This window comes from Panthera leo, chromosome A1 (genome assembly GCF_018350215.1).
Source record: "Panthera leo isolate Ple1 chromosome A1, P.leo_Ple1_pat1.1, whole genome shotgun sequence".
NCBI lineage: Eukaryota > Metazoa > Chordata > Mammalia > Carnivora > Felidae > Panthera > Panthera leo.
Window position 1 is genome coordinate 89997166 of NC_056679.1, and position 18787 is coordinate 90015952.

Here is an 18787-nt window from a genome sequence, read left to right on the forward strand (position 1 = left end):
AGGCTCCTAACTTACAGCTGGGTCTTGGGAGGCAGCATGCATATTTACCTCAGAGGGGGCAGGTTGTAGGGCATGACCCAAAACACTCATCAGGAACTGGGCAGAATTGTATGTGCATAACGGCCTTCCATTTTTTCCCTAAGTTTATTTATTTATTTTTGAGAGAGAGAGTGAGTGAGCATAAGCAGAGGGAGAGAGAATCCCAAGCAGGTTCCACACTGCCAGCACAGAGCCCAATGTGGGGCTCGATCCCATGAACCATGAGATCATGACCTGAGCTGGAATCAAGAGTCAGATGCTCAACTGACTGAGCCACCCAGGTGCCCCCAGAATAGCTTTCCATCTTAAAATAGAAATAGTAAGCAAGCAGGTCTAGAAGGTCTGGAAGGTACAGAGTACCAGATGAGGTGGTCCATGACCAGTTAACAGAGTTAAAGTCCCTGTTTCATGCATGGGTACCATAGTAAGCCAGCACCACAAGTAGCTGGCAGCCCCCTATAGACCCTCACCCAGCTGACAGAAAAAGAACATGGTGAAGAGAAATCTTCCCCATGGACAGAACTTCAGGCAACTCAACCGGTTACCTGCTCTCTGTGGAAGGAAGTATGGCGGAGACAGAAACACTGGGATTCATGAGTGGTGGCTAACAGATTGGCTGGCTGGTCAGGGCCTGGAAAGAACAAGATTGGAAATTTGGGGGCCAGGTGGTCTGGGTCATTTGAGATGCGCACAGACTGTGATGACATCTGCATTCTGTGTGAACACCTCCCTAAGGGCATCCACAGTGAAGGACATGCTCAGTAATCAAACAGGCAAGTTAACCCACCTGTGGCTGTCAGCCAGCTTCTCTCCCACCACCACGTGCTTCCTTAAAGGGCTGCGTGTAAGGTGGCCATGGTGGCAGGGATGGTGGTTGGGTATGAAGGGGCCATGGTGACAGGGATGGAGGCCATGTACAATGTGGCTGTGGTGATGGGGATAAAAGCCATGTGAACGTGACTGTGGTAAGTAAAGGCTCAACAGCACAGACTTTGCTGCATCAAGACTGACCTGGCTACCACCACTCCTGAGTGACCAACGTGCCAACAGCAGGGGCCAGTGCCAAGCCCCCTGCATGGCACCTTCCCTGGAGGGATCAGCTGGGCATTTCTTGGCAAGTTCATTACATTGAACCCCCGCCGTCACGGAAGAATTGCATTGTCCTCACCAGAATGTTGCATGTTCCAAATGCATCCTTGCCTTCCTGTCTATGGAACTTCTGCAGCACCACCATTGATAGACTCAGAGACCACCTTACCTACTGCATGGTCTCCCCACAACATTGCCTCCAACCAATGCATGCATTTTGCAACAAAGGATGTGCCAGTGGGCTCTCATATGTCCCCTCACCAAGAAGCAGCTGGCCTGTGGGAGTCATGGAGGAGCCTGCCGGAAGGCTCCTTTAGGAGCCTTTAGGAGCCTTAGGTGTCCTTTAGGACACCATCTGGAGGACAATACCTTTTGAGGCTGGAGTGCTGGCCTGCAAAGTGTGTTACAGGCATCAAACTGATGACCGAATATGGTGCCATCTCCCCGCTGTGCAGAATTCACAGGTTTGAGAACCAGCAGCAGACACCTGACGTGTCCGCCACTCCACTGACACCTTCCTACAGAAGTCTTGCATTCCCTCCCAGTCACCTTAGACCCTCTGGGAGCCTACAGGTCCTAGCATCCAGGAAGGAGTGCAAGTATGGTTTCCATTACTGGACGCTAAGAGTGTGTTCCCTGCCACGTGGGCTCTCCACTCACTGAACTAACAGGCAGATAGAAGGGGTCATTGTACCAGGCAGGGAATTGATCCCAATTACGAGAAAGAAATTGGATTGTTGTATGCAGTAGGAGGAAGAAGGACCCCGTATGAATCTAGGGGATTCCCTAGGGGTGCCTCCTAGTACCCCTGACCTAAGAGTACTAGTCAATGTTATAACCCAACAAAGATAGGCCCACTAAGAAAGGACTTAGATGCAGAAGGAGTAAAGATTTGGAAAAGAATCATCTGAGAAAGAACCTTACCTGGTCAAGGTACTGGCAGAGGGCAAGGGGGATGCAGAATGGGCAGTGGAAGAAGGAGCCCTGATTGTCAACTCAGGTCTCCTGAGCATCACAAAGCAAGGACTTGGGCGGGTATGTCATCAGATTTTTCTCCACTGTCCCATCACACACTTTTTTCCTGTTATCACACGTGAAAAACATATTTGGTGGTAAGCATTTTAGACTCCCAATGGGACCAACTAAGGAAGCACATCCATCCCATAATAAGGCTATAGCTGAGGCCCATGGACCAAACCCCTAATGCCACCTGTTTTTGTAAATAAGGTTTCAGTGGGGCATGGTCACATTCATTGTTTGTGTATCATCCATGGCTATTGCAGTGAAGTCAAATTACATCAAGGACAGTATGGCTCACAAAGCTCACATATTTATTATCTGATCTTTTACAGAAAACATTGAGCTGGGAATGATGCGGAGAAAAAAGGAACTCTTGTGTACTGTTGGTGGGAATATAAACTGGTGCAGCCACAATTGAAAACAGCACAGAGATTCCTCAAAACGTTAAAAACAGAACTACCATGTGCAGCAAACCCACTTCTGGGTAATTATGCAAAGGAAATGAAAACACTAACTCCAAAAGGTATATGCACCCAGTGTTCACTGCAGCATTATTTACAATTGACAAGATATGGAAACAAAGTGTCCATCGATGGATGAATGAATATAAACTTGGTGTAGATATATACAATGGAATATTAGCCATTAAAAAGAAGGAAATCTTGCCATTTGCAACAACATGGATGCACCTTGAGGGCATTATGCTAAGTGAAATAAGTCAGACAGGGAAAGAAAATATAGTATGAACTCACTTATATGTGGACTCTAAAAACAAAAACAAAAAAAACCAAACTCCCAGATGCACAGCACAGGTAGCTGGTTGCCAGAGGTAGGGGGTGGGGTGGGAGAAATGGGTGAAGGGGGTCAAAAGGTAGAAACTTCCAGTTATAAAATAAATAAGTTCTGGGAATACATTGCACAGCATGGCGACTATAGTTAATGATACTGTATTGTATATTTGAAATTTGCTAAGAGAGGAGATCTTAAAACTTTTAATCATGAGAAAAAAATTTCTAACTATACATGGTGACAGATAGTAACTAGATTTGTTGTGATGATTATTTCATAATAGTGACATAGCGAATATCATCGTATTGTACACCTGAAACTTGTATAATGTTATATGTCAATTATATCTCAATTAAGAAAAGAAAGAGAGGGTTGTCCAAGCCCTGCTATTACTGTTGGGAATCATTGGGCCCCTTGTGGGGACACAAAGTTTTCCCTGAATGAAAGGATGTGGAGGGCAGAAAGGGGCGGGATGTTTAGGATATCTTCCATTTGCCCCTCTAGACCCACTCTGCACCCACCCTGTTCTCTATCTGTTTAGCCACCTCAAGGGCTCTCTTTTCCTCTGACTTCCAGCAACAGGCCTTTAGCAGGAGATTGGAGGCAGAAAGGAGAGTGAGATCTTTCCTGCAGGGTCAGCCTCCCATAGCCAAAAGTCACAGCTTCTGCTGGACAGCCCTCTCCACATGGCCCTTCCAGGAATGTCAGAGTTCCAGAAGCTTCTCCCTCCTCTTGCCCCTTCGGGCCTTGGCACACTAATGGTTCACTGCTGCTATATTCCCTCCATCCTCTCCACACCTTCACGAAATGTCCTTTTATGAAAATCTTCCCAAACTACCATGATTTGAAGGTGTCATCATATCCCGCAGGAAGCCTGACTGGTACAAAGCATAACTTGGCTTATTTTTTTTCTATAACTGAATCCACCAGGATTGGGTTTAACTTTAGTAGATTTCTGGTAAACTCTGTTAATTCAAGGTTTCACACTCGCCTGCATCACAGACACCTGCCCCTGCCTTCTCTGGGGTTCTAAGTAGAGTGACCCTATGACTGACTTGTGGGGGAGACTCCCAGTTGACACCTGCTGTCTCAGGATCATTATTAATAGTGTCTCCTTTCACTCTCGGAGCCCCGGGTTAGACAGTAAGTGATGTGGTGACCCTGTATAGAATATGCTGGGTCTGCTTAGAGGATGATCTTATTCTTTGTCTAGACTCTCCAGCTGGCATCAGCCACACTCTGCCTTATCTAGTATGGTCCTGAGATGTTAATCCTTGAAGACTCCAGTGGCATCCTCCTCCTCTCTCCTGAGCACAGAGCCTTCCCTGTTCTCTTTCTCTTAGTTTCTTCTGCCTCCTGTTCCAGGCCTTTGGGACTTATCAGTGAACAAAACAGGAAGGGGGGGAAAAGGTCCTGCTTGCAAGTACTTTTTCTTCTTTCTATTATTCTAAATGATGTTTTCATGGCTATGAGGTTTCCTCTGAATACCGCTTTGTATGCACTCCTCAGGTTTTCATGTGGATGTTCTTACCCAGCTTTAGTTCTTTGCTCTTTTTTTCTTTTTTAATATTTAAATTTTAATTAGTTAACATACCATGCAATATTGGTTTGAGGAGTAGAATTCAGTGATTCATCACTTACATGGAACACCCAGTGCTCATCCCAACAAGTGCCCTCCTTAATACCCATCATCCATATAGCCCATCCCCCATTCACCTCCCTCCATCAACCTTCAGTTTGTTCTCTATCCTCAAGTGTCTCTTATGGTTCATTTCCCTCTCTTCTTCCCCCCACCCCGCCACCCCCGCTTCCCATATGTTCATGTTTTGTTTCTTAAATTACACATATGAGTAAAATCATATGGTATCTGCCTTTCTCTGATTGACTTATTTCACTTAGCATAATACCTTCTAGCTCCATCCATGTTGTTACAAATGGTAAGATTTCACTCTTTTTGATGGCTGGGTAATATTCCATTGTATATATATACCACATCTTCTTTATCCATTCATCAATGAACATTTGGCTCTCTCCATAGTTTAACTATTGTTGATAATGCTGCTATAAATATCGGGGTGCATGTACCCCTTGGAATCTGTATTTTTGTATCTTTTGGGTAAATACCTAAGAGTGCAATTGCTGGTATGTAGGGTAGTTCTATTTTTAGTTTCTTGAGGAACCTCCACACTGTTCTCCAGAGTGGCTGCACCAGTTTGCATCCCCACCAACAGAGCAACCCAGTTTCAGTTCGAATCCCTCTTCTTCTCTAGGATTATTTAGAAGGATTTTGCTTCTTGTGTTCAAGACTTTTTTTTAATATGCTTTTACTGTATGTACGTATGTTCCTGACACCTTCTCTTATTTAGTCCTTATAGCAGCTCATGCAGCAGTATACCAGTCCCACTTCACATATGAGAAAACAGAAGTTCAGAAAGGGCCAGCAGTTAAGGGTCCTAAGGACAGAGTGGGGATCCCAGCCTAACCCGAAAGGCTGGGAGAGCACCCACTTCCCTGTCCTGAGAGAACAGGCTCTCCACAAAACAGCTTTCTGGGCAGCTGTTGTCAGCCCTGTCCTGAACCTTGCTTCTTCTCAGTGGATGACAGCAGAGGGATGAGACTGTCTGGTTAGGGATGCACAGTCTCTCTCTCAGGCTGAGAAGCCACCCCTCAGATCCCAGCAGCATCCCGGGCCATGCTTGACCCTCCTTCCAGTGCAGCAGAGGGAAAAGTATGCTGGCAGGGAGGCAATCTATGGCCTGTTGTCCCAAAGGCATTGGAGTGACCAAAGCCAAGGAGTACAGGGCAAGTGGTGGGTGTCAGGTAAGAAGCCAGGACCATTAGGTGGCCACTTTCGATAGAACCAGTGTTGGGGGGAGCTTTTCTTTCTTTTTTTATTTAATACTTATCTATTGTGGGGAGAGTGCAAGCAGGGGAGGGGCAGAGAGAGGGGGACAGAGGATCCTAAGTGGGTTTTGCACTGACAGGCTGACAGCAGCAAGCCTGATGCATGGCTCAAACTCATGAACCACAAGATCGTGATCTGAGCCAAAGTCAGATGCCCAACTGACTGGGCCACCCAGGTGCCTGGGGGTGAGCTTTTCTTTTTTTTTTTAATCTTTTTTTTTTTTTTGAAGTTTTTATTTATTTTTGAGAGACAGAGAGAGACAGAGCACAAGCGGGAGAGGGACAGAAAGAGAGGGAGACAGAATCTGAAACAAGCTCCAGGCTCCCAGCTGACAGCACAGAGCCCGACACGGGGCTCGAACTCACGAACTGCGAGATCATGACCTGAGCTGAAGTCAGATGCCTAACCAACTGAGCCACGCAGGCACCCTCAGGGGTGACCTTTCCTGATAGGTGACATGAGTCAGACTGTGTGGCATTTTGGGACTGGAAGGAGGCTTCCCAGCTGAGGGAACAGCGAGGGCCTGGAACAGGGGACGAATGACCTGTGCTCACTAGAGAATGGAGCTCATACCTCTGAGAATGGCCCTGAGGTCTTTCACACTATCTTCTGGCCTTTGCTCTTTGTTCACACGCATGTGTACAAATGTACACACACACCTGCCCAGAACATGCTGGGTCATTCTGATAACATCCTGAACCAACATGGCCATGGGTAGGTTTTGGGGATAATGGAGCATGTACCAACCCTGGGAGTTCACCCCACCTGCAGGTCCAGTGTCAGCACCAGCTGGTGGCTGCTCGAGGGTCCTGGCCCTGCCAGATGAATGCATGATGCACCCGGCCTCTCCGGCCCCTCTCCTGATCTGTTCAATGGGCGGATCGGCCCAGAAGGCCCCAGACTCTCCGCAGTCCGGCACAGTCTGACTCACTCTGCAAACAAGTAACACACAGTTCATTTTCTTCATCTGCTGATGACAAGACAATCTTGAAAAATCCTGTTACGTTGGGAGGGGTGACAGAAAGGCCATCTGGGCAACACCCGTCCCTAAGGCCAGTGATCATTCACTTTCCAGCTGTGTTTTTAGGAGTAAATAATTAAGACTCCAAATGCTGTCAAGTGGGTGGCTCTGTGGCTGTCCTTGGTGGTGACCCTGCGGCAGAGCCCCCTCTGATTAAGCTCTCTTACCCTGGCTGGAGTCCCACTTGCTGGTCCCGGCCATGGTCACTTTACCTCAGATAACAGGGCACCGTCAATCCCTGGGCTGCGGTTCTCAGATCCTCTGTAGCCTCCCCTTGCCTCACCCACTTCTCTGCTGTCCTGTAAGCACCTGTCCTGTGCTTGGTGGTTTGTAGAGGCCATCCTCATCCGTTCTCATACTTGCCGGGGAGCTGGGCTTTCTCAGCCCCATTTCACAGAAGAGAAAACTGAGGCTCAGGGAGGCAAAGGGGCTTTCAGGGTCACAGGCCAGACAGAGGGGATTCCTCAGTATTCCTGTTCCCCCAATGAAATGCACCCTCCACCTCAGCTCCTCAGCTCTAAACCCTGCATCCAGGACAGTCCCTCTCTGGGCTCCAGACTCCCATCTGTGGAAGGGATAGGTATCCAACAGGGCCCTAACCCCCTCAGCCTGCTACCCTCTTGTGCTCCAAGGAAAAGCAAATGGCTCTCTTGCTGCCCCCAGAGCTGGATACTGAGGGCCATGCCATGGCTCTCTTCCTCCCCACTGCCCCTAACTGATAGCTCTAGAACTCTGCCTGTGCAGCCTCCTGCACCTCCCTCCTGTTGCCAGGCATGCACCCAAGCCCAGCCACCCAGCCTCCTCCTGCCCCAGACATTTTCTAAAGTGAAAAGCCCACCAAGTCACTTCCGCTTAGGGGCAATCACTGCGCCTCCAACCACAGAGCTCTGGTTCTGGCTAGGTGGGCTCCCCACATGCTTCTCTTCTGTCCGATCCCTGTCCTACCCACTTGTGATAGACAGAAGGTTTTGCAACCCGTTCGCCATGCCCTTAGTCTGGTAACAGCACCTCAGATTTTCCTTGGCGAATGTTCACCTGCACCCCCATGGTGGGTATGTAACCCAGACCTATGGTGGTGTATACAACAATTAGTTTGGGAATGCAAGAATCCCTGGACAATCTGAGGGATGTCCCCAGGACTTCTGCTGGGATCTCTGGGGAGGGGTACTGCTGCCCACTGGGGTTGCTGTCAGTAACACATAAGCTTGGGACTGCCAGGGGCCAGCAAGTAAGGGAAGCTGACCTGAAGCCAAAGCAGAGCTGAGGGACTGCACACAGGATCCAAGCACCTGGATCAGGTAATACCTGAACCTACCCCTGTAATTTTGAGTTACGTGAACCAGCGAAGTCCCTTTATGACTTGCACTGGTTTGCATTTTTTTTCCTCCCAGTTACACGCCATCCAGATCAGTTCTAGGAAGAGTGGGTGGCTTCCTTCACTTGTTCCCATTTATCTGTTGTTCTTTGCAGCTCAGTGAGGATTCACATCTGCCACCCAGCTTCACCGTGAGCTGTCAAGGGCAAGGATGGAGCCTGACTCATCATCATCCTTCACTGCCAGCATGAGGCCCGTGCATGGTCAGCCTAGGAGGGATCCAAGGGGAAAAGGAATTCTGTCCCCTGGGGGAGAGGAAGCCATGAGGGATATTTTCTGAGCGGATCCCCATCCTTGCTTTTGGTGTTACTGCATTCCCTCTTGATCGCCTCAGGAAAGAGATAAGATTCCTACTTTTGGGAAAGAGAAGTAATGAGAAAGGAAGGTTCTCACTGCTTCTGCAGGCTCTCTCAGACTGAGCCCACCTGTGACCTTCAGACACTCAGTGAGTGTGATGGATGGATGTAGTGTTGGACCACCCAGCGTCTTCCCTTTTTCCCATCTGAGGACCCTCCCTTCACCTCTCATTCTAGGTGGTTCCAGAGTGAACCCCCGTCCTCAGCTCCCAGGACTGGTCCCTGAGTGGGGAAGTGAGCTCATGTGTCTAACCTCACCAGGGTGGTGCATTGTATAGACCTGGCCACTAGGCCTGGGCACCTACCTGAGAGACCACAGGAGGTGGGGTGAGAGGGAGACAGCACCATGAAGATGCTATTTGAGCCCCTGGATCTACTTTTTGGGAATAGACCATTTCGTTCTTTTTTGTTCAAGTTGATGTCTTAGTCAGTCAGGCTGCCGTAATAAAATAGCCAGGTGATTCAAACAGCAGACATTTATTTTTCACAGCTCTGGAGGCCAGGAAGTCAAGATTAAAGTGCCAGCAGATTCAATTCTTTTAGTTCTTGGTGAGGGTCCTATTCCTGGAACGTAGACCGAGCCTTCTTGCCGTGTCTTCCCGTGGCCTTTCCTTGGTGGCCCGTGCGTGGAGAGAGAGCAATCTCTTGTAAGGACTCAAATCCCACCGAGCGGGTCCCCCACCCTCATGACCTCATCTAAATCTAATCACCTCATCTAAATCTAAGTCCCCACCTCCAAACACCATTACACTGGGAGTTAGGGTTTCAACACAGGAATTTTGAAGGGATGAAGACATTCAGTCAAATGGCCAGTTTGAGGTGCGTTCTTGGTTCAAGAACTGAACAGAGGCCTGAGGTCAGAACTGTGTGGGACTCCAGGCCAGCCTCGTGGCTGATTTAGGGTTTCAGGGGACAGAAGGCAGAAGACGGCCCGCCAAAGTCCTGTGCTCAGTGGAGATCTTGGAAGTCCCATCAAAATGGAGCCATTGAGTGGCCCCAGTCACAGGATTACAGGGATTTTTTGATGGCAAATGAGAGAACACAGAGTCACATCCCCCAGTATCTTCATTGTGCCAGGTGTGAAAGACTGGTAAGGGCACCTGGGTGGCTCAGTCGGTTAAGTGCCCAACTTCAGCTCAAGTCATGATCTCACAGTTTGTAATTTTGAGCCCCAAGTGAGTTCTGTGCTGACAGCTTGGAGCCTGGAGTCTGTGTCAGATTCCTCGTCTCCCTCTTTCTCTGCCCCTCCCCCGCTCACACTCACACGCGCTCTCAAAAATAAATAAACATTAAAAAATAATAATAAAAGAAAAGCACCTGGTATGAAGTCCCATGGTCAGCCAGCATCCCTGAAATGGGCAATCACGGTGACCTGCCTATGTGTGTGTAGGGTTGGTGGGAGCCAAGGCAGGGCTTTCCTTCTGGGAAAGGCTTTTCTGTGCTTGCTTGTTAGCAGTATCTCTGCCATGATTCCATCTGTGCACATCGGCATGCCAGGCTGGAGGGCTAAGAGTCTGGATGTTGGCCTATTTTCAGTTATTTTTGCTCACCAACATCTGCAGACCCACGAGAAGATCCAAACTATTTCGCTCCATAGACTGAAATTGGTCAGCCTCATGACATGGGACAATTTGCATCCCTGGAGGACACAGACAGCCTTGTTCTCCCTGCCCTGGCTTCTCCGCCACAGAGCAGGTCAGCCAGGCGGGCTGTGCCAAGAGGCCAGCCCCGCGTGTGCCTCCACAGCCTTTGGCCTCACAGGGCTGGCCGGGGCCTAAGTCACAGGCCTGCAACTGGTCACTTTGCAGGCATGACAGGAGGCCCGCACTGTTCTTCCTGGGCTGGGGTGGGGCTGTCTGCTTCCCAGGAGCAGGAGGCCCTTTGGACAAGAAGCCTTTCCTGCCAGGCTTGAAAGCTTTTGATTTCTTCTTTACGGGAAGATGATGAAAATATTCTCCAATGGATTGCAGTGATGGTTGCACAGTTCTGAGAATATACAAAACCATTTTACGCTGCGTGTCATTGGATTATATGCCAACAAAGCCGTTATCGTTATCAATACAACCAAATGCAGTGAGGAGTAGACACTACATAGTATCTTTGTAGCCCTTGTTTCCTCCCGAATCACACAGCCTGTGCTCACCTGATTCTCAGAGTTGCACAGCATTTCATGGTGGAATGAAATGTTCCACACTCTTCATGAAACCAGGCCTCTGTTGATACATATTGCCAAATTGGTCTCTGGAAGGCTGTACTAACTGACACTTTCTTAGTGTGTCCGATAAGCTGCTATCCTCCATTTTATGGAAGGGATGCTGTTTTGCTCAAGGCCATACCTAACAAGGCAGCACAGAGCCGGAGTGCAAACCTGCTTAGTCCGGCTCTGGGCCGGAGGTCTGCTCCCTGGTGTCCACATCTGTCCCCTCTGGGCCCTGGGGTTGTTGTTTTACCAGAAGTCTGTGGTCTGTACATCTGTCTGTGTCTGGAGGGGCGCCTGGGTGGCTCAGTCAGTGAAGCGCACACCTTTGGCTCAAGTCATGATCTCACGGCTTATGGGTTCGAGCCCCCATGTTGGACTCTCTGCTGTCAGTGCAGAGCCCTCTTCGGTTCCTCTTTTTCCCTCTCTCTCTGCCCCTCTTTCACTTGCTCTCTCTCAAAAATAAGTAAACATTTTTAAAAAACAAAACAAACCAAAAAACACTTGCTAATATCAGACCATCACATGTGGGGGAGGGAGGTTGTATATGCTGTTACAGATTATAAATTTAAAAGTCGGGGCGCCTGGGTGACTCAGTCTGTTAAGTGTCCGACTTCGGCTCAGGTCATGATCTTGCCATTCAGAGTTCGAGCCCCATGTCGGGCTCTGTGCTGACAGCTCAGAGCCTGGAGCCAGTTTCGGATTCTGTGTCTCCCTGTCTCTCTCTCTGCCCTTCCCCTGCTCACGCTCAGTCTCTCTCTCTCTCTCTCTCTCTCTCAAAACTAAACATTAAAAAAACTTTTGTTCAAAAAAAAAAAAAGTCTTCAAGACATACCAACCAAAGGCAATGGGTAAATGGTGTTGGTATCCTGATTTAAATCAACAAGCTATAAAAAGACGCTTTTGAGACAATCGAGGAATATTGAATATACTCCAATACGTATCAATATTAAAGATGAGGTGAGTGTTAGATAATATTAATACATTGCTATTAATTTTGTGTGGTGTGATACTGCTATTACAGTCTTAAGAGCTTTACACATAATGAATTATTAATGAATCAAATCATAGCAGGATGTGTTCCAATAAAACAAAAACTGGAAAGAGAGTTAAGACAAAATCAGTTACACATCAATAATTGTTGACTCTGGGGAATGAGTATGAAGGGGTTCATTCGACTATTTTTGAAATTTTTCAGAACAAAAAAGCACATGTGGACGTGTATGTCATTGCGTGGGGATACATATTTGCCGAGACCCAAAATATTTTCTGAAGATAATATTGCTAAGGTTAAAAACTGCACCCTCTGGTTTCCATTTACAAGAAAAGAAAGACGGTTTTTGGAGACAGGTCGAGTCATTCCAGAAAGTGTGCAAGACCTGGACGTGCTGGCAGAGTGGAGAAGCCCTGTGAGCTGGTAGATCCCCCCTTACCTCCCACACTCCACTGAAAGTCAAAGTGAGGGTGACCGTTGGCTGTCAGGTTCTAGAAACAGGTGGTGGTACCACCCACATCCCAGGAGGAAGCTCAGGCAGTTCACAAAGATCAGTTCTTGGAGGACCACATCCCAGGAAGGATACGCCTCCACGGTGCACGGCACGTGAAAGTAATGAATGCAGTCTCAGTGACTGGGTGGGCCACCTGGGAGCCCCCAGACACAGCCGAGAGCAGAGTGACAGGGACCAGGGAGAGGGCAAGCATGCACAAGGGTCAACCTCCCCAGGTGAGTCAGGGCCCCCACCCACTCAAGGACAAAATGTGTGAGTGGTTCAGGCACACCTGCCTTCAGGCAGGGCTGGAGCCAACACAGATCTCCTTTCCTGTTTTATCTACACTCTTGGATTCTCCCCACTGGGGTGAAGCTGGCACAGGCAACACCCCCGTCCTATACCCTAATACCTGAGGGACTGGAAGAAAACTTTTTTCTGATGGTTCCGGCCAAACTCCTCCGGGATGACACTCACTGGTTGTTATCAGCCCAGGTCCAGTCCAGACTCCATCCCTATGTTCCCAGTGGTGCCCTCATTGTCCAGACCTGGGCCATGTGCCCACCACAGCAGCCAGGAGGGAAGGCAGCCCCCAGGCTAAGAGGAGAGAAGGGATAGTTCCACAGAGGAATCCAGGGTGTTGATCCCAGAGGGAAGGAAAACAGGCCCGAACTCCCCCACTGCCCATCAGTCGCTCCAGAAGTCGCTCCACTGCCTACGTGCCAAGTAAATGCCCAGGCAGACCCTCCCTGAAGCTAGAAGGGGCCAGGAGGTTCTTGCGTCCCCACTGCCTTAACAAACATGGAAACCAGGACACACATGACATAAGAATGGCTCTGGGTCTGCTCTGGGGCCCAGACGCGGCCTCATGGAGCTGGACGGACCCTTGTATAGGATGGTTTTCACTGCCCTATCTGCATGGCCCACCCGGAAATGCTCCTCTCCATCAGAGAGTGGAGAGGGATGCCAGAAGAGTCCTGGACCCCAAACCTTCACCCTCTGTCCCTGCCCCAGGCTCTAAAAATCATAGCCAAATGCCGCTGCTAGACTGGACAACATGGAGGTGACATTAGCCACCACACTCAAAGAGCCCCTCCTCTACCCACTCCCAGAATCTACAGGACATCAGCAGTGTATGGAATAGTCAGTTCAGCTGCCCATGGGGCCAGGCAGGAAATCAAGGCTAAAAGGACAGCCAGCACCCAGCCTGGAGGGAAGCAGAAGCACAGGGAGGACATGGAAGGCAAGCCCCTCTCAGGACACAGCCACACTCAAGCACTGGGAAACCATCACCAGAATTGCTAGCTCATCTGATTGGTGACGAGAAACTGGAAGCCCAGGACACCCCCTGGGCCCTTCTTAGTCTCGTCTTAGTAGACAAAAAGTTAAGAAAGCAGGAATGCAGCATCAGAGTCGACATTAGTGGCCCTAGAGTGACCAATTGCCACCCCCGCCTGGCTCGCCCAGGACTGAGGGGTTCCCTGGGGTGTGGGAACTTCAGTACTAACCCCAGGACGGTCCCAGTGAAACTCAGACAACTAGTCACCTTGGGTTACACCCTCAGACAGGATGACAGAGCATTTCCTAAAGGGAGTGGGGAGGGCTGGGTCAGCCTCAGAGGTGCCCAGCCAGAGCATTACCATTCTGAGACCTCAAGGGGTAGGATCCAGAGAGGGCAGTGTGGGAGAGGCCGCCAGACCCAAGCTGAGGCCTTAGGGAGAAGATTTCTATCCTGACCTCACCCCCTCCTTCTCCAGACCTCCTGCTGGCCAGAACCAACCAGAAGCCAGAGGGCCTGGGACCCCTGGGAAGGTCAGCCTCCCAGGGCACAGAGCGGGGGAGGGGTAAAGAAATGGATCTGGTGCCCTTTTGTCCCAGAGGAGATGCTTGCCTGAAGTGATGGGGCCAGAAAGAATTCACTGCTCGGAGTAGGCTGAGCTTCTGCTGTGCAGGTGTTACTATCACCAGCTCCTGTGTCCCCAGGGCCCGCACCTCCTGGGGTCAGCTGCTGCTCTCCGTTCACCAATGCCAACAGCCAATGTGTGCAATCCTAGATTTCTGCTCGCCCGCAAGGACAGACCCCCACTGTCTCCTGGCTGGGCAGACCAAAGGCCCAGCTCTGCCTGGGTGCAATGGCACCGGAAGTGCGTTGACAGTGCTGGCATTTCTGGGCCACATCCGGGCTTCTTCACAGCACAATTCTTTCTTTCTCTTTTTCTTTCTTTCTGTCCCTCTTTCTTTCTTTCTCTCTCTCTTTCTTTTTCTTTCTTTCTTTCTTTCTTTCTTTCTTTCTTTCTTTCTTTCTTTCTTTCTTCTTTCTTTTTAATTTTTATATATCTAGGGGAGCCTGGGTGGCTCAGTCGGTTGGGTGTCAAACTTCAGCTCAGGTCATGGCCTTGCTGCTCTGTGCTGCAAGCTCAGAGCCTGGAGCCTGCTTCGGATTCTGTGTCTCCCTCTCTCTCTGCCCTCTTCTCTGCTCATGCCTCTGTCTGTCTGTCTTTCTCTAAAATAAATAAACATTAAAAAATTTATTTTTAAGTTTTTATATATTTATTTTGAGAGAGAATCCCAAGCAGGCTCCATGCTGTCTGCAGAGGTGGATGTGGGGCTCAAACTCACGAACTGCTTGTGAGATCATAACCTGAGCCGAAATCAAGAGTCAGACGCCTAACTGACCAAGCCACCCAGGCGCCCCCACAATTCTTTCTAATCCAAAGATCAAACTCTGGCTACAAAACAGTATTTGTGGTATAACCATATTATTGTTTAAATAATGACTACCAATGCAAAGAATATTGTTTTGGGGAGGTCGTAAAGGATTAACCCTTACAAGATTCTTTTTTATTTCCTTCCTAAAATGAATGTGTATCTTTCCTGGAAGAACAAAGTTATACAGATTTATAATTAACTTTGTTATTTTGTTAAATTAATTTCCAGTCATAAAAGAATATGGGAGCTCAGGCTTGTGACAGAACTCCTCCTCAGTCCCTGCAGAAGAGAGAAAGAAGTTGGAAAAAGTCCATGGCTCCCAGGAACTCTTTAGGAAGGTCACCTCCGTGCTGAGCTGAAAGGGAAGGGAGGGCTTCTCTTGCCTCAATGCTGGCCTTGGGGGTGGGAGAGTGGGGGCAGCCATCTGGTGACCCAAAATGAGCCGGACAATGCTTCCCCTCTCCCATGCCCCGGCCAACCTCCTGAGGCCTTACTCCCTCCAGGCCTACACTCAGGGCAGAATTCCTGCCTCAGTTTCCGATCCAGATCTCCATTGCTGGCTGTCCTCGAACCCTGGTCCTGGGGCCAGTCGTTAAAACCCTCCCTAGCCTTTCGCCTCTGCACCCCACCCCACCCCTATCCACTCCACCAGACCCAACCCCATAGAAGAGAAAAGGGAGGAGTCTGGGGGGCGTGGCTTCCTGCCCCAAGCCCAGGTCTGGCCTCATACCTCGCTCTGCTTGTGCTCCCCACCACAGATCTCAGCTGAGGATGAGCCACCCTGAGGCAAGGAACTCTACCCAGGTAGTCTCTGGCCTGGGTTCCCTGAACCTTGTCTGCCATGGGCACTATTCCAGGTTCCCTAAGAATCTCGTGCCCCAACCCCTGGAGGGAGTGATCCGATGCAGAGCTCCAGCTACACACCTCAGCACCCTGCCCCCCCCCCCCAGCTCCCTGGACCCTCTGCTGAAGCTTGGGAAGGCCTGCGCCGCATGGCTCTTGGCAGGGCTGGGTCCCTGGGACCTTCAGGAGCTGACATCAAGGTCTGCCTGGCATTTCTGCTTTCAGAGGGGAACAAGAAGATCAGGAGGAACCAGTGACTACCCTGGGCCACCCAGTGGCCACAGCCCAGCTGGGATAAGTGGAGACTGGTGGTGAGGGCCCCGATGAGAGCATGGGAGCTGTTGAAAGCCCAGCTAGGAATCCCACAGGAGTTAGAGGGCAGCCCTCATCATACCTGGAACCCTATAACCCACTCCAGGACCCAGTGGAAACGTTAAAGGAAAAAAAAAGCATCTGAACAGACGCTGTGGCCCAAGGCTAGCAAGCACATTCCGTGTCTACCAGGACAGCCGTGGGACTTAGTGGACTATGTGGAAAGAGGAGAAGGAAGTAGATTTCTGGGTTTTTTGGGAGAAACCAGTCAGTGAACAAATTCCCCCAGTTATATAAAAGTTGACTTGAGATCTGAAAAAAATGGGCAGGTGAAGAAACCACATCTGTGGCTGCTCTTACCTAATCCAGCATGTGGTCTTATTCTGTTGGCCAGAATGGTCAAGGTCACTCCTGGAAAGTGAGGCCAGAGCCATCCATGGTGATCAGCCAGGCCCTGTGGGTTTCTGGCTCCAGCTCAATTCTCAGGCACAGGATTCTCCTGGGAGCACAGGTATGGAGCCAGGCTAGGCAAGGCATCTACCCATGGTCTTGTATCCTTCTTCTGAGAGGGGCCACGCCTGGGCCTCCTGATCCAGACCAGCCCCCTACTTCCTGGCTGTGTGACTTGGGGCAGATTGTTTAATCTTACTAAATCCCAGGGGCCTCCTGGGTTGTAACAAGACAGGTCCCTGACCAGGTTGAGGGCAGGAAGGGGCAGCACCTTATAGGTTGGGGCCACCAGCTGCGTAACTGCTTCCCTGAACCTCAGATCACAGTTCCAGGAGGTTGAAGCAATCAGGACTCAATTTGGTTGCGAATGACAGAAGTCACTTTGAAGTGCCTCCAGTGAAGATGGGAACTTATTGAGCCTTGATACCAAGAATTCCAGGAATAAATCTGGCTTCAGCCCCAGCTAAACCCAGGGGCTCCAAAAAAATGTGCATCTTCAGGCTCCTGATGGCCCAGTTAGTTGAGTGTCCTGATTCTAGATTTCAGCTCAGGTGATGATCTCAGGGTCATGGGATCAAGCTCCGTTGTCAGGCTCTATGTTCAGTGTGGAGCCTGCTTAAGATTCTCTGTGTCTCTCCCTTTCTCTCTTTCCCTCTTTCCCTCTGTTCCTTTCCCCTGCTCGTGCTGTCTCTCTCTCTCTCTCTCTCTCTCTCTCTCTCTCTCTCTCTCAAAAAACAAATGTGCACCTGTCTCCATCCTAGAGATCTATTTTGCTCTGGATTGCCTCACTCTAGGACAGCTTCTCCCCACCCCACCCCAAAGTTGACAAGAGGGTCCCCAGCATCACCAGTCTACCTTCCAGACAGCTGTGCCATCAGACAGGGAAGAAGCTCATCTTTTCTGATCTCTCCCATGTCCCTGAGCAGGTTGTCAAGAGCTCAGCATGAGCCACATGCTGATTCCTGAACCAATGCCAGGGCCAGGGGGACCTAGTGGCTATGTGGTCCAGGTCACATAACTAGTCCCAAAGCAGGAGGGATAATGGGCTAGCAGATGCAGATACCTCCACAGGGGTCCTAGCATCCATGCCACTCCTCACTGGGGAGCTGGGTGGGAGATAGATCTGGAAGCTGCTAGGATCCCAGGGCTCCTGGTGTCTTGGTGCTTGCAGAGGGCCTGATGACACCATGCTGTTCCCACCTCAGTTACATAGGGTGGGACTCGAGTTCCCATCTCTGGGCTGGGGCAGAACAGCCTCATCTCCAGACTCCAAACTCCAGCTATCATCGTCAGCAGTGGGACCTTTGCACATGCCTGAACTTCCCTTCTCCAGTCTGTTAACTTCCTCTGGCAAGCTGCCCTGGGTCTACACTGACCTGTACCAACTCCAGCCCCAGCCCAGTCCCAGGCAGAGTCTGGCCCCCTCCCCACCAACCTGCCCTGTCCCCTCCCTGTCTCCCAATCCCAACCTGGAATTTTCTTGTTCTCCTGGTGTCACTGGATTAATGTCTGCCTCCCACCACTCCGTAAGTGCCACATGAGTCCCTGGAATGGACTATTTCCACTCATCATTAAGTCCCATTAAGCATCAGGACAGGTATGAAGCAGCTGCTTAGGAATGAGGGAATGAATGGATGAACGAAATGAAAGTGACCCTGCAGAGTGAAGGGTGAAAGGCAAACACAGCTGCTCCAGAACCGGTTCCACTATTTCCCAGCAGGATGACTCAACCAAACCCCTTCCTTACTGTGGCTGAGCCTCAGTTTCCTCAACGGGCAAGTGGGTAAACCAAACACCTTCTCCCCCGTAGGACCTGCAGAGCCCTGGTGAAGCTACAGAGATTAATTACATCAGGAAAAATGCCAGAGACAAGACGCAAAAAGTTTCGTTTTGTGCTCTAACACGACTGGGGAGGATCTGTTTAGAATATCAAGATTTTTTTTTTTTTTTTAAGTAAAATAAAAAACACCAGATGGCTTCAAAGTACGCCAGTGTTGGGCCAGTTCTCGTGACCTTCCTCGGGAGACCGAGGCCCGGAGCGCAGTGGGGAGGGGAGGAGACGGCCGGGAACCAGGGCGGAGGAACTCAAGTCTCAGTGACTCACAGCTGGGCCCCATTCGGGCTCCAGGCGGGTGGGCGGAGAAGCCCCTGGCTTGTGCAGGCCAGTGCGCTGAGGACAGGTCCGCCAGCGCTGC